The sequence below is a fragment of the Orbicella franksi genome, chromosome 13 (genome assembly GCF_964199315.1).
Source record: "Orbicella franksi chromosome 13, jaOrbFran1.1, whole genome shotgun sequence".
Lineage (NCBI taxonomy): Eukaryota > Metazoa > Cnidaria > Anthozoa > Scleractinia > Merulinidae > Orbicella > Orbicella franksi.
This window is the reverse complement of record NC_138157.1, coordinates 12851875-12869129: the sequence shown is the minus strand read 5'-3', so window position 1 is coordinate 12869129 and position 17255 is coordinate 12851875. Positions and strand designations below refer to the sequence as shown.

Sequence of the window (17255 nt, the reverse complement as noted above, 5' to 3'; positions counted from 1 at the left end):
AAATGGTTGCCACTGAGGAATTATGGGAGTTTAGAGAGTTTGACCGTTTAATCATACCAAAGGTTGAAGATGGTGGAGCAAGACTAGAGCAGATCAGGCGGTACGTCCTTAAATTTGGCATTGAATCACCACTGATACTTACATTCAACCAGAAAAATGGGAAAGCATATTTAGCTGAAGGAAATCACAGGCTTGCTGTTGCAATGAGTGAGGGAATTCCCTATCTCCCAGTACATGTTACTTCACAGTGGCTTGAACCCAATGAATCAGGAAACTTTAAAATCTTGGCAAATCACTTAGAGATATCAAACATGAGTTCGGAATTACTTCCCCAGCATTTTGGACTAAAAGTAAAATCAACCTTATGTGAATGAATTGAATTTAATACAATAACCCATTCCCTCTATGAGACACATGGGCAGGGAATCATGGTAGTTGTATGCAATGCCTTGAAGATGTCATGCACATGATGAATAAGATGCTGACAATTTTCTTTTACTTTCTTCTCCATAATTTATGGAAGTGCCAAAAAGTATGATGCAAAGATAAAGTAAAGAACCATTCACATGCAAAATGTTAGCTAGTGCCATTACCATATAATAAACAGCTTATTAACCAGGCTTAGTCGGTCTGTATGGGAGGATCTTGACCATGGCCGTGTGTACAGACATCACTATGTTTGCTCTGTACTCACAACCTCGGTCAAGATTCTCTCATACAGACCTCCAGCTCAGTTAATAAGAACCAAGCATAAGCCACATTATTATGGCTAGCAGGCAAGATGAATGGAATCCAGCGCTGAGATTGGCTACCTGAGTGGTCAAGATAGAGCTATCTTGCCCTCTTAGAATAACCCACTGTGTCTTGCAAGATAATATATTTTTTCCATATAATACATTCTTTATTGACCAAGCTTGTGCAGTGAAGATGGCTGGATATTGGCCTCAATCTTTTTTTTTTTTTTTTTACATTTTTATGGACCTTGACTTGGCCTCAGTCCATAAACACAAAAAAGAACTTTGTTTTTGTCCAGCCACCTTACCCAAATAAGCTTGGTTATTAACCCATGTTGAAGTAGATAAAAAAATTATATTTTTGTTCCTTAATTACCTAGTATAAATCAGCAAATTATAGTGCAATAAGTACAGCAACAGAACATATTTTGCGGTCCAAAATATTGCAATCCAATCTTAAAATACTGCTTTTATTTATGACAAGATCTTTAGAGAAAACATTTTGTTTAATTAACATGTTTTATTATTATACAACTTAACTTAGTATAATGAAATGATTGTGAATTATGTGCCTTACATTCTTAAAATATTAACAATTTGTGCAATTTTGACAAAAAATCTTGACAGTCGTCATTTGCACAAACTGAACTACCGGTATACCTTTACAAACATGAGGCACAACAAACTGTCTGTATTCCTGACCATATGCTGAGGCAGCAAACAAATAGCTGATGGAAGAATTACAACACCAAATGATTCAGCAGGACCAACCATAGCATGAATTGATACAGCAAAGATAAAGATATCATGATACAGTAACCCATGTGCAGTATTAGTCATGAAGTACAGTACTGTTATGTGAGTTAAATGATGAAGAACTAACACAGGTTCTGCTACCACCACCAGCAGGATTACTCTTAGTTTGATCCATTACTTAAGACGTTTTACTGGTGCCAAACGATAACAGTTCTGCAAGGATGTGTGCATTATGGCATTGCTGTTCTACATATTGGTGGCTAATTGGCTACATGTAGGTAGCTAAGCCTCCTCATCAACAGCAGAATCGAAGTTCAACATCTTTGCTAACATGCAGAACAAGCCAAACCCATTGTGCAGTTGACAATACTAATAACAACCATCATCCCTTCACAAGTTAATTAACTGTGTTACATGTATCAGTGCTCATGGCTAACTCAATAATCTTCAGTCAATGTACATTGTACAGAGTGGAAATGTTGAAAACATCTAACATTTCTTCCTAACCTACAGCCTGAGAAAATGCAACATAAAAATAGTATGTTGTTGGCTAACAAATGTTCACCAACAGTGGAAAATATCATTAACAACATCTTTTTGTAAATTGTACGTGGCATTGTACATCTTCCTATGTTACACATAACATGTTTGATGTCCACTACATGTTCACCGGCAGCCATCAATGGGTAACATCTGTGATAACCAACATCTCTTTCTAACCTTCACGATGTTACATATTTACACAAAACATTGTTCATGGATAAAGAAATGTCAAATAACTAACTAGAGAAACGTCATTAACTAACTAACAAAACAGTGGAAAATAAGGTCTATAACAATACAGTACAGCTGGCCTAACCAACAGTTAAAGTGCATGGCTAACAAAATGTTCACCAGCGTGACAACTATGGAAAATATTGCTAACAGCCAACGACAGGTATATAAAGTTGCCACTGACATGATTCATAATGACAAGGTTAACAAAAATTATGTACAACAGTTCAACATCGCAAATATTGATAGCGAGCACCTCATAACTTCCTACCCTGCATATTGTTACACAACTTAATATCTATATGACATTGTTGATGGCTAACTCTTCATTACAGTTTAACTCAACTAACAATAAGCATCAACTGTATGACCAGTGAAAAATGACAAAGGTGATTATCTCTTCCTGACCTATATGTTGCTGACTTCAATGGCCAACAAAATTCTAAATGGAAAACACTGAAACATCAGAACAATCTTTGGAAACAGCATACTGAAATTAACAATGCCTCAAGTGGTGTCAATCCAGTTGTTTCATCAGCTGTTGTCTCCAACAAAACAGTAGCACTTGATCAAGCTCAGTTACATGTAAAATGGAAACAGTGACTTCAAATTTGTAAAAGCTCTGCTCATGGATTCCACACTACAGCTGTACATTTGGTACTTATCAGTTCTGATGTACTTTCAATTGATACATTTACATTTTAAAGAGATACTGCATGTAACTACATTATAAGGATTGGCACAAATAATGCGACTAATTCCCGTATACACATGTACACTGTATTAATGTGTTCATATGAGAGAACTGTTGTCAGATTAATCGGCTAGTTTCACCTCCTAACTCTCCAAGTTCTGAAATGTGAAAATTTATCAAAAATCAATTTCCAAGGCAGTGGGAAATCAATTTTGAAGGACTGATTAGTGATATAATCACACAAGATTGAATTCTATTACACTGCAAAATTAAATTCAAACATTAGGAGACTTGCTGCATGACGGCTTTTTGGTTGTCTGGCTCCAGTGCTTGGGAATTCTTTTGTAAACAGAAAACATCAGAGGATTTATTTTATCTGTCTGAAAATTAATCATGTCTCTTCAGTTCAAACTAGTTTAAAATAAACATGGTTAAAGTCACAAAGGACATCAAAATTTGGTCCTTACAAATGGATTGGAAAATTATGACGGAGAAGTTGCATGTGAAGTCTCCTTGCATGTATATAAAAATCTTATTATTGTCCTAATTTTTTTTTATATAACATTTCCTTACAGTAATATTATACTTGAACATTGTTTGTGATGGGTTGGTAGTTGTAAAAGTAAAAGCCTTTCACAATTTAATTTTGCTCCAAAACAAAAATACATGTTAAGCTAATTTAAACTTGTCAAAATGTTACATGTATTTATTACATTTACTAATTAAACCAAGTGCTTGCTGATATTCTTAAAATGTTTTCCAAAGAACAGGTTAATACAGGCATATTATATTAGATACAACTTCAAAACTTGTGTGGTGGTTACTTTTTGTTTCCCTCTTTACCATTAGTAATATAACATCAGACTATCCTGGTTGAAAAGGTCAAGAATTTCTGGCAGAATTTCAGCTCTAAGTGGGGTAATCAGTCAGGAAAACAATCACTTAAGGTTACCGTATACCTTTAGAGCACTGCTAAGCCTGGTTCACACTAGCGAAATAACATCATAACAACATCGTCACGAACAACATACAAAGGACGTTATCTCAATGTAAAAAGGACATTATGGTTGTAGTGTGAACATGTAGACATAATGACATATTAGCAACATAACAGCATGAACATAACAACATAAAGATAAAACTGATCTTTTCCTTATGTTGTTATGTCGACGTTGTTATGTCTTTATGTCGTTAGTATGACCCAGGCTTTAGAGGTGTTTCGCTTCCAAGCAATGTAACGTGTCTGGATTAAACTGTAGATATCTAAATCCCTATATCAAATTAAAACTTATAGAGCTGCCTACCACACTGTAACATGAATTGTCGGCTTTATAAGCTTTAATTTGATATGGGGGTTTGAGTATATACAGTTACAACCAGACACACTTCATTGCTTGGATGTGAGACACCTCTTACTGTAAGTACAGTACTGTAACCTTAGGATATTATTGGATTGTAATGATAATACAGTGATACATATCACCTCAAAAAGTCTTGACCTCATAGTCCAATTGTTGAATAGAAACACAGAAGATGTTCTCTATTTTAAAGCTAATTACAGGATAAAATTCGAATTATGTCCATCATTCAATTATGAACCACTCCACATGTACAGTAGAAGTGGGTATGTCAAAAACTGGGGTAAAGTTACGGGGTAAGGGTGTAATTATCAATTACCATCGAGAGCTAACCCTAAACAGGCCAACCCTCCTCTTTTGGTACTGCCCAAAGAAGCTGATCCCCAGACCAACATTCTAGTTCAGACAATAGAGTGGAATGCACAGTTAACCACTGGATGAATGAAGGCAAGTTTAAGACGCGACTGGTCGAAGAATTAGTCGTCACCCATACTGCATGTAGATCTGCTATAACTTGGATTCCTTCACCCCTTTGTTGATCGTTTTGGAGATATCTGATATCCCCAAAGCCCGTATTACAATTAATTTCAACTCTCCACGTTTATTATTTCTTACTAGAGAAAAACAGTATTCAACAAGAGATACGGAAATAGGATACTAACCTTGTCTTTTCCACCACACGCACGTGGATACAGAACATCATCAGCGTTCAATGAGAGCTACTTTTGGAGCTAAACGGCTTCTGTTAATTATGTTCCCGTAGTACACAGTGTAAAGTATGGCCAGTAATACTTCATCCAGGTTGTTGCTCACATTATAGGCTATTGCACTTATTGTTATCACTAAATCACGAACAACAAGAACCAAAAGTCGGAACAACACTAGTTTTGCAAATGTGTAAAATTCGCCCGACGATGACGGAAGGCTCTCCGTTATTTTGCTTCAAAACAATAATAAACGTTTCTCTTTTCCCGAAATTTTTGCTCTAAAAGTCGAAGTAATGTGTCTGCAACATCTTTCCATCCTCAATATAAAATGAAACGAAACTGATGGTTTACAAATAGAGGGAAATCATGAGTAATCGAAACGCCATTTTCTCGCTTTGTGAAACGAGCCGCGAAGCGCAGTTTAAACCGGATGTGACGTCATTTTTTGTTGGATGATACCTATACGAAAATTTCAGGAGTCTTCTGCCCCGCCCCTGACAGTGACCAACTTACGGAACGGGCAACAAGACACAAGTTTAGTTCATTTATGTAAATTCGTGTCGTCGTTTTCTGATTGGCTAAGAGCTACATCGAACAAGAGAGTAGTGACACCCGTCACCTTCAACAGATTGTAAATTTAGCATTTTACTAAAATTGCGTACTTCAGTAATTTTATCTGGCTCATTCTAGCCCAAAAAACTCAAGTAAGTATCCAAAACTGCGAGTTTTCTAAAGACCACGGTGAATAGGCTGAAATAAGGAATCGCAACAAAAACGTCCCTAGCGCCACTGAGGGCAGTAAACAGCAGATTGCACTCCTGATGCGAATAATTCGCTACGGAAGGTTGTAAACGATTGCAAGCTACCTGGAAGGAGAAGAAACTGCGGCTGAAACTATGGATTCATTGAATGATCAAGAAATTACACCATTGAAGGATGTTGAAAAGCTAGCGAGGATAGCTGGCAGCACACTGAGTGATGGCTTGAAAAAACACGTGAAGAAATATCATATGCTCCCAGTGAAACAGAGAAAAAGTTATTTTCTTTCGTCTGAAGAAGCCTCCGTGTGGAGACTAGTCCAAGAGGCCTGTAATTGCCCAGATGCTGTAACGCCGCACCGTTCTGATGTGAACAGGTATGTGCTGAAGAAGAATTTTAATGCACCACTGGGGATTCATGGAAAAACTGGATCGCCTTGCGTATGCTTGACAGTGATCTACGACATCAAAGACCAAAGGGTCGTTACTGCCTTCCCTTCAATGTGATTTCTCAAGATTTGACTAACGTAAATTACTGAAAAATGTGATTTGTAACTTGATGTTATGCCATCTCTCGGCAGACCGACTGAACGTAGCTGTAAAATCGGATATGTGGGCTATTCATGCTTGGATATATACCTTTTACCATTTCGCTCCCGATGTAGACCCCTAGTTATACTCTTATAAAATGTTTAAGTGTAGATTTTAACCGGAGTTGTTTTAAAGCACCAGATGTAGTGAAACTACAGAACAATAGTAAAAAGAGAGTAATAGAGTAGTGCTTGAACTATAACGCGCAGCGTGAAAATAAATTTGAACTGACAAACCTTTCTTTTTTTTCCTTTTCTGTTTAAATGTAACTCCAATGGGATGATATGGGAGGCGTGGCGGCCTCATGGTTAGTGCGCTCGCCTCCGGATCGAACGGTCCGGGTATGAGCCCTGGCCGGGTACATTGTGTTGTGTTCTTGGACTAGACACTTTATTCTCACAGCATCTCTCTCCACCCAGGGGTATAAACGGGTACCACCGAAGTTAATGCACGGGGGAGGGCAACCCTGCAGTGGTGCAGCATCCCATCCTAGGGGAAGTAGAAATACTCCCAGTTGCTTCATGCTACAGAAACCGGAGGTAAATGTCCGCCTGATTGACCACTTGGCTTGTATGCAGATTTTACTTACCCAATGGGATGGACTAGCATCCCATTCAAGGAGAAGTAGCTGTACCAGGACCCTCGTCAAGCTACAGTAGACTCAAAGGGTCTAGATGGGGTTTAACTCATAGCTGAGAACTGGTCTAACTGTCAGCTGACAAATGACGTGTTTCTGATAGTTTCTGAGTTCTGCGATCTGCAACGTTATTGACAGCTGAGAAATGGGCTGAAACTGTAATCAAGAGCTGAAAATCACCGAAAATGTGACTATGTTAACTGATAACTGAGATTCTAGCAAATCTGTCCAGACCCTCACAGTTAAAGCGTCTTCTGACTGATGAGTCATCTGTTCAATCCAATTCTTATGATTGAATCAGTAGACTTCATTACCTTTGTCATGAACGACTTGTACACTCGTTCAGATTATGACTACTAAAGACTGCTGCATAATCCCATTACGAACTTATAGTCCTTAATGAGACACAATTTAGTCTTTGCGGTAGCTCTCTCTTTTTATTACCCAGCTCCACTCGGCATATATGGGGGTGTCTATGTGGTGAAAAAAATTAGCTGTTTGACGTAAAAATTGGACATTTTGACCACTAATTAGCGCTAAAACTATTAAGGGTAAAACAATTTTAGCTACAAAATTGAAAGTCTCTTCTCCTTAGAGTCTACAGTTTTGAAAAAGGAAAAAAGCGACAAAGAAAACAAACTTCTACATATTATTACTTCTATTGTTTCCATTGAGTGGATGGGGCAAGGAGGTGGGCCTACATTGAGAAAAAGGGAACAAAATATCTACGAAAATTAATTTATTTGGCACTGCCATTGGTATCAAGATAGTAACGTCATGATTACAGTGATATTCAGTCGCCCACAGATCCAGTTTTCGTGAGCAAGTCGAACCCACTTATCTGCTTACTGTGGGCTACGTTTCTTAAATGAAATTATCTATTAGAACGCTTTTTGCGCAAGTTAATTAGCTCTTCACTTTGAAGCGAAAACGAAAGAAATATAAACTACTTTGTAAAATGGGTTCCTTTTTTCGGTCCATTCCAAAAGCAACTACGAAACTGCGAAAAAAAAATTAAGACCATCATAGAAGATTAAACACGAAGAAAATTAGACACATTTTTAACAGGACTGGTCGACAGTATGTTAACTAAAGCTTTCTCCTTTCGTTAAAGTGTCTTATAAAAAAAAAAACGTCTCATTCTTCATCCGGGTCAACAAAATATTCACTTATAAGATGGGCGGAGTCATTCTCTGGCGCTGGAAGCCAGTTGTTCGCTATGTACTTCATGCCTTTCTTCACGACGCATCCTCCATGTAATGATCTATCATCTCTGTGACTCATCCAGCCAGTTTGTCCATCAAGCTCATAGTTATACCACACTATAGCTTTGCCTTTCTTGGCTGGTACAACGATGTTAGCAGTCTGGCAGTATTCTTTCAGATTGAAGCGATCGTCATCTTAAGTTACATGAGATTTTCGAAAGGTGCACCACTTAACAATCGGACTCAAAGATCTCAGTTGCCAATTTAACCCTGGGGACCCAAGGTCTAGGAAGACTTGGGCAAGGAAAACCGGATCAAACAACTGTTTTAGCCCGCTCGAGGGTTCATCTCAGGTCGTGGGTCCTTATCTGCCTGTACAAATTAAACTATGTTGGCCCTAATTTAGGTAGCCAAACTAGATCCAATACAGGTACTTTATTTTACTCACCGAGACAGGCCCATTTCAGGGCGATACGATATCTTTTGAATTCTAATTTGATATCTGTAATGGATCAGTTCACGGTTGCGCGAGCCAAATTGACACAAAGAATTGGCGCAGTTAGTTGACATCACGTGATATCAGGTGCTCAGTTGTCTAACGAGAAATAACGCTGGTCGAGTTTCATGAAAAAGTAATGCGCGTAAAATATAAGCAACAAAGAATTAATGAGAGTGCATGAGACTGGCGGTTAAATCAAGGAGGTTCAATGTACAGGAACTCGATTTCTCTGACGCTTACAGTCTCATTTAAGTCTTTTATGTCTGTCACAAGAAATTAAAAGCAGTTCCTCTTCCATCTTCCACATCATTCAAGTAGTACAGAATGATGATATATCTGCAGGTAATAAAAAAACGTATTAATAAACAGTCCACAAAAACACAGCTCTTTAGCAGCTGTTTGTGCCACATACAGCCGGTAATCCCTGAGCTGCAATAATATTATAACAACCACAGTGCCTCTCCACAAAGAGTTGTATTGGAAAACTCTCCGGATTACACGTCATACCGAACGGTACCGAACGGCAAAGACTGTGATTTGATAGGCTCAGCGCAATAGTTGTACTCTTTTGCGCATGAGCTGCGATTGAATTTTTGGACCTCTGGCCGTTACCGTTGTGGAGAGGTGAAAATAAAAGTACATGTTTTAGCCACGAACAGTATATTATACAAAATGAACAAGGCTACATCCCCATCCTGCTCTTTTTGTACCTCTGATAGTCAAAACATACATCACTTGTTTATTAGCTGCCCGTAAGCGGCTTCCTTTTGGTATAAGTTCCAAAGTTGGTATTCTATCGTAAGTAACGCGAGTTTACTTCTCTCTGAGCCGGAGGTATTATTTGGAATTACTCGTCCCTGTACTCACCGTTTGACCCTCAACCACCTCATAATGCTAGGCAAGTACCTTCTTTATATCAACGCTCTAAATAATACTATGTTCGTTTTCAGCGACTTCATCTCATTGGTGCAGGATAAAATCGACATAGAAAAATATATTCCTGCCACGTTGAATGGTGAAAGGAAATTTCAACAGAAGTGGAATTTCCTTCTCACCATTTAAGGCGTGTCCCTTAGTAATTTGTTGCAAGGTCTTTTTTTTTAGTTTGTTTGTTGGTTTTTTTTTTCCACGATTAAGTAATTACATTGCATTGTAATTCCTTAAGTAACGTAATGTGTAAGTCATAATAAGTAATTATTGCGTATTGTAAGTGAATAAGGTAATGCCAAGTATTGTAAAGAGGTTTTTTTTTTATGTACTGTAAGTGACGTTTGTAAGACAGTAAAAGCATTAGAAATAATAATAATAATAATAATAATGATGATGATGATGATGATGATGATGATGATGATAGTAACAATAATGTAGTGCATTGTAAGTAGGATAAGTATTGTGTCATGTTGTAAGTAAAGTAAGGCAATGTAAGTAATTATGTGTTTAGCATTAAAAAAAAAATACATGTACATGTATGGATTTCTGCAGGAGCAAAAAAAAGCCATTTCAGAGAGGTGGCAGTTAGGGGAGGTTCGACTATAGAAATATTGTACAAATTATGTTGTATACCATAAATAAAATAGATATCATGTACATGATTGCACTGGCAATACCTTGAGTAAAGGACTTGATAAATTCAAATTTGTAAAAGTTTGATGCATTACTTGTGGAGGAGCTTCTTCAAAGAATTTCTTTTTCTTTTCTGTTATCTATAAGGAAAACCAAAATAAAAATCGAATCATATTGAAAATGAAACCTTTTAGGAGGAATTTGCAACCTGAGTTGGACATCATGGGCTCTATTTGATGAGGCAACCCAAAAACACTGACCCCTGGCCCAGAGAGCCCCACAAAGGACTGTGTCCATGGACTACCCTACAGACCAATCTACGGACTACCCCAAAAACAGAATAAAAATAATGTTAAATAGAGATTTGACTTGTGGTTGTCCAATACATCACTCATGTCAGAAAAACGTGGAGCATTACCCTATGCAAACGTAACAGAGTTTGGTTCAGGCTGGCATGGGGGGCACCTTATAGTACTACACATTGCCATTCCCTTTGCTGGGGCCATGTATGAAAGACCAGGAAGCCTCCCGAAAGCCTCAACACTTAAAAAAGAAATTGCTAGATTTGTCATTTTCTTTGAGCAGTACATTTAACCTCCAAGCAACAGATCTTATTACAGTAACAAGAACATGGTCAAACATGGTTTTTCATAGCCATGAAAAAGAATAGGTCTTTTTAATTATCAATCCGAGTCACTCATAAAAGTAATATGAATTAAAGGGTGTTTTCAGCAAGCAACCATGGAAACGGATTACTAGACCATTATATTATTGTATTGGCATTATCGGACAATCTAGTCCATAATTTTAGCGTGTGTTAGTAATAATTTGTACATTTCCTTAAACATTTTCTGAGATGGCTTTGGAGTCCGATTCGTGATCGGCAGGTGCGGTGACAAGAACCACAGACATAAGTGGAATCAGTAGGTGGAGCAAGGGCCCTGGCCTTCTGACATTCTCTCCTGGTATCCACTGTGATGTGCAGAAGCTTTTCTCCCTCTCGTAGGGCTTCGGTGCAATTTGTTTTCCACGCACTGCTGTCACTGGCAAGAGTCTCCCACGAATCGATTGGAAGACCAATGGCTTGCATGTCCCTCTTCGCCACGTCCTTGAAACGGAGCTTCGGTCATCCTACCGGCCTTTTTCCTTAAGTTCTGCGTACAAGAGTTACTTGGGAATGCGGCCCTCATCCATTCGATGTACTGTACGTAATGCGGTCCTGCCAGGAGATGGAGAGGATGTGCCGCAAGCAGCGCAGGTGGAACACATTCAGGAGTTTTTCTTGTGCTGCATACGATGTCCAGGACTCGCTACCATAGAGGAGCGTGCTGATGATGCAGGCCCTGTAGACAACCATTTTGGTGGGAGTAGTGAGCTTCTGATTTTCCCAGACACGTTGTGAATACATACATTTATTTTGCTTACGTAAATGATATTGTCTTAGCCTTTTTTGGACATGGTTGTTTATGGTTTCCCATGGTGTTTGGTCATTCTTCATTGCGGTGCTTTATAAATGAAAAAAAGGTGAAAATCAGTTTTAATCATTCCATAAACACCTCAGGTGCCAGTATAATCTCTCAAATCATATATTTATTTTGTTTAAGTATATGATATTGTCTTAGCCTTTATTTGGAAAGTTTTTCATGGTTTAAATTCCATGGTGTTTAGTCATTCCTCGTTGCAGTACTTTATAAATGTTAAAAAAGGTGAAAATCAGTTTTAAATCATTCCTAAGCACCTCAAGAGCCCTGATCAAGACAAGTTCTTTCAATATTAACAATAATGTTTTCTGACCACGGTTGACCATGAACCATGGTCAGTGGCCAAATTGGACCATGGTCAGACAACACGGTTGTACCACAGTCAACCATGGTCAACCATGGTTAACCATGGTTGGCAAAGTAAAAACCATAGATGATCGAACTGTTGCCGGGGTCACCCTAAATGAGACATTCACTAAAATTAAAGATCAATTCAGAACTTTAGAGACCCCCATCAGTCACAAAAAGACCAACAACTAGACAAAATAAAGTAAAACAATATAATCTGTCAGTAATGACCTTTCTCCATACTAAAATGTTTGTTAGTAATTAATGACCTGAAAAAAGGCCTTAAGGGTTTCAATGCAGAAGTTCAGTGCAAAACGTTTTCTTAACAGAGAAAAAAAACTTTTAGTTTAACAAGAGAAATTCAGAAGAAAACTGAAGAGGAATTAATAAGTGCTTCCCTTGTTTTTATTTAATAAACAACTTGAAGATATAAAGTATAATTTTTACCTCTGCTTTAAACTTTTCAAACTTACAGTTTGTTTTCACTTTCAGAGGGGTTCTTAAAATTCACAAGCACACCACCCATCCCCCACCCCCCTCCCCCCTCAGCCCCTATTCCTACTCTCCCATAGCCTGGATCCCATTTCAACCAAATTCCCCTCCTAAATTCTCCTCAACACCTTACAGTATACATGCATGTAAATGTCAACAGCATAAATTCAATGGCTACTATCATCAAATTTTTGCCCCTTGATTCAGAATTTTTTAGGAGTATCACATAGAAATATTCTAAAAAAGGTTAAAAGTGCTGTTTACCTTTTGCAAATATCTGCATTAATTTAGTTCCAGAGATGTTTAAGTTTTAAAAATGTGTAAAATATGCAAATGAGAGAACTGATGATGTCATACACTCAAACCAATATTACATGAAGTAGAGACCATACAGCAGAGATCATAATGTTGAAACTTGGTAGCCTTATAGTTTCACAGGCAACACACTAACAGTATGGCTATAAACATTCTGTTCCCATGAAACTCAATCTTTTCCTGGGTCCTCTCTAACCTAACTTCATTAATTTGCTGATTTTCAGCTCAAAAAACATTAATCAATGACAACTTCGACCTTACAAATTACTATGCTTACTGAATCATGCAGATGAAGCACCATTGACAAATATCAAAATGGAACTCCAAAGGTGGCCAGAAAAGTCTAAAATATCAGGAAGGTCCAGAATGCAGTCTGTTGCCATGGTAACAGAACTGTTAAGCTCATAACCTGTACCTGGACAATAGATTTTATGACTAATGTCTGGGAGACTGGATGATCTAAATGGTATGTGGGAGACTCCCAGAATATTTGCCAGAATGTATAACTAGATCTCTTTGAAGGTATTCATTAGGTACTAACATGAACATGATTGAGTTTGGAAATTTTTTTTCTAATTTATGATATTTTGAAATACTCCCCTCTCCCGTCTAACATGCTGACCTTCTTTGGTGCTTGAACTTGACAAGGGTCCTACACCATGGCAAATCGTGGGCCAGGATATGTTGAAATTCACATCAGTTTATGAGTCTGTACATATTATTTATTTATTAAACAGAGATCTCCCCATCCCATCCCTATGGAAATTCCAGTTTTGATTCCTACTTCTCTTTAAAAAGTTTGGCTTTTGAGACCCTCCCCATCCTTGGAATTCTCAATAACCTCCTTTGGGTGGGTATGGAAGTTTTCTAGAACCACATAATAAAAAAAAGAATTAACAAACTTTAAGACAGTATATGTCTGTGACATATATACATTGATTAACTTATGAAGACATGATTGATCACTGCAACTATACACAACTTAAGCAAAGGTGAAATAAAAGCCTAACATAAAAACAAAAAACTTAGGTTTGAACAGGACTCGAGCCCAAGACCTCTGTGATACCAGTGCGATAACTTAATTAATTTACCTTCTATGCTACAACATACCAAACTACTATATTATGAAGTGACACAGCTATAAAGAAGAGTTGTCAAGATATCAACTTTTTTGTGATTTCTCAAAGATTCTAAATTTAAGATTAATACCTAACAGAAGACATACATGTACAGTAGGGCACTGCACTGTGTGCTCTGACTCTACACACTCTAGGCAGGCAGGATAGATTTTTTTTGGAATATACTGCTACTAGTCATACAAGAGGTTAATCTTGTTGTTGAGTGAAGTCTTAATGTGTGTTTGCATTTTAAACCGAAAATATGTGAACTAAATGCGACAAAATGTGTATTAAATCTGGGCCAGTTCAGTACAATTTAATACAAAATTTCAGTCAGCCACAAAAAATAATTGTTTGCAGTTGATATTACTTTGTGAAGGCTTCTAGAAGGGTTGTAGTTTTATAGAGCAACTGGCAGCAAGTACTATTTTGGTTTACTAAAGGAAGACTGTAGTAACTGCTAGGAAAAAGTGTTTGGTACATCCTGAAAAATTGGGTGGGGGTGTGCAGCCCCTTCCCAAAACCCTTACCTTATTTATGACAAAAATCTGTGATTTTCCCTGACCCATTTATGACCGTTGCTACTGGGACAGTTGCCATAAACATAATTTGTGAAGGGCTTTTGTTGATGGTTTTATCGGCTAGTTTCACCTCCTAACTCTCCAAGTTCTGAAATGTGAAAATTTATCAAAAATCAATTTCCAAGGCAGTGGGAAATCAATTTTGAAGGACTGATTAGTGATATAATCACACAAGATTGAATTCTATTACACTGCAAAATTAAATTCAAACATTAGGAGACTTGCTGCATGACGGCTTTTTGGTTGTCTGGCTCCAGTGCTTGGGAATTCTTTTGTAAACAGAAAACATCAGAGGATTTATTTTATCTGTCTGAAAATTAATCATGTCTCTTCAGTTCAAACTAGTTTAAAATAAACATGGTTAAAGTCACAAAGGACATCAAAATTTGGTCCTTACAAATGGATTGGAAAATTATGACGGAGAAGTTGCATGTGAAGTCTCCTTGCATGTATATAAAAATCTTATTATTGTCCTAATTTTTTTTTATATAACATTTCCTTACAGTAATATTATACTTGAACATTGTTTGTGATGGGTTGGTAGTTGTAAAAGTAAAAGCCTTTCACAATTTAATTTTGCTCCAAAACAAAAATACATGTTAAGCTAATTTAAACTTGTCAAAATGTTACATGTATTTATTACATTTACTAATTAAACCAAGTGCTTGCTGATATTCTTAAAATGTTTTCCAAAGAACAGGTTAATACAGGCATATTATATTAGATACAACTTCAAAACTTGTGTGGTGGTTACTTTTTGTTTCCCTCTTTACCATTAGTAATATAACATCAGACTATCCTGGTTGAAAAGGTCAAGAATTTCTGGCAGAATTTCAGCTCTAAGTGGGGTAATCAGTCAGGAAAACAATCACTTAAGGTTACCGTATACCTTTAGAGCACTGCTAAGCCTGGTTCACACTAGCGAAATAACATCATAACAACATCGTCACGAACAACATACAAAGGACGTTATCTCAATGTAAAAAGGACATTATGGTTGTAGTGTGAACATGTAGACATAATGACATATTAGCAACATAACAGCATGAACATAACAACATAAAGATAAAACTGATCTTTTCCTTATGTTGTTATGTCGACGTTGTTATGTCTTTATGTCGTTAGTGTGACCCAGGCTTTAGAGGTGTTTCGCTTCCAAGCAATGTAACGTGTCTGGATTAAACTGTAGATATCTAAATCCCTATATCAAATTAAAACTTATAGAGCTGCCTACCACACTGTAACATGAATTGTCGGCTTTATAAGCTTTAATTTGATATGGGGGTTTGAGTATATACAGTTACAACCAGACACACTTCATTGCTTGGATGTGAGACACCTCTTACTGTAAGTACAGTACTGTAACCTTAGGATATTATTGGATTGTAATGATAATACAGTGATACATATCACCTCAAAAAGTCTTGACCTCATAGTCCAATTGTTGAATAGAAACACAGAAGATGTTCTCTATTTTAAAGCTAATTACAGGATAAAATTCGAATTATGTCCATCATTCAATTATGAACCACTCCACATGTACAGTAGAAGTGGGTATGTCAAAAACTGGGGTAAAGTTACGGGGTAAGGGTGTAATTATCAATTACCATCGAGAGCTAACCCTAAACAGGCCAACCCTCCTCTTTTGGTACTGCCCAAAGAAGCTGATCCCCAGACCAACATTCTAGTTCAGACAATAGAGTGGAATGCACAGTTAACCACTGGATGAATGAAGGCAAGTTTAAGACGCGACTGGTCGAAGAATTAGTCGTCACCCATACTGCATGTAGATCTGCTATAACTTGGATTCCTTCACCCCTTTGTTGATCGTTTTGGAGATATCTGATATCCCCAAAGCCCGTATTACAATTAATTTCAACTCTCCACGTTTATTATTTCTTACTAGAGAAAAACAGTATTCAACAAGAGATACGGAAATAGGATACTAACCTTGTCTTTTCCACCACACGCACGTGGATACAGAACATCATCAGCGTTCAATGAGAGCTACTTTTGGAGCTAAACGGCTTCTGTTAATTATGTTCCCGTAGTACACAGTGTAAAGTATGGCCAGTAATACTTCATCCAGGTTGTTGCTCACATTATAGGCTATTGCACTTATTGTTATCACTAAATCACGAACAACAAGAACCAAAAGTCGGAACAACACTAGTTTTGCAAATGTGTAAAATTCGCCCGACGATGACGGAAGGCTCTCCGTTATTTTGCTTCAAAACAATAATAAACGTTTCTCTTTTCCCGAAATTTTTGCTCTAAAAGTCGAAGTAATGTGTCTGCAACATCTTTCCATCCTCAATATAAAATGAAACGAAACCGATGGTTTACAAATAGAGGGAAATCATGAGTAATCGAAACGCCATTTTCTCGCTTTGTGAAACGAGCCGCGAAGCGCAGTTTAAACCGGATGTGACGTCATTTTTTGTTGGATGATACCTATACGAAAATTTCAGGAGTCTTCTGCCCCGCCCCTGACAGTGACCAACTTACGGAACGGGCAACAAGACACAAGTTTAGTTCATTTATGTAAATTCGTGTCGTCGTTTTCTGATTGGCTAAGAGCTACATCGAACAAGAGAGTAGTGACACCCGTCACCTTCAACAGATTGTAAATTTAGCATTTTAC

General features: G+C 37.5%; 1 long non-coding RNA gene across 1 annotated transcript; it reads right to left on the bottom strand.

Moving 5' to 3' along the window:
• Nucleotides 1-7690: 7690 nt before the first annotated feature.
• LOC145465589 (uncharacterized) lies at nucleotides 7691-12641 on the bottom strand. The gene is made up of 3 exons (XR_014041650.1): nucleotides 12579-12641; nucleotides 10321-10416; nucleotides 7691-9049 (listed from the first exon to the last, which is right to left on the bottom strand). It is a non-coding gene; the product is annotated as an uncharacterized LOC145465589 (long non-coding RNA).
• Nucleotides 12642-17255: the final 4614 nt, after the last annotated feature.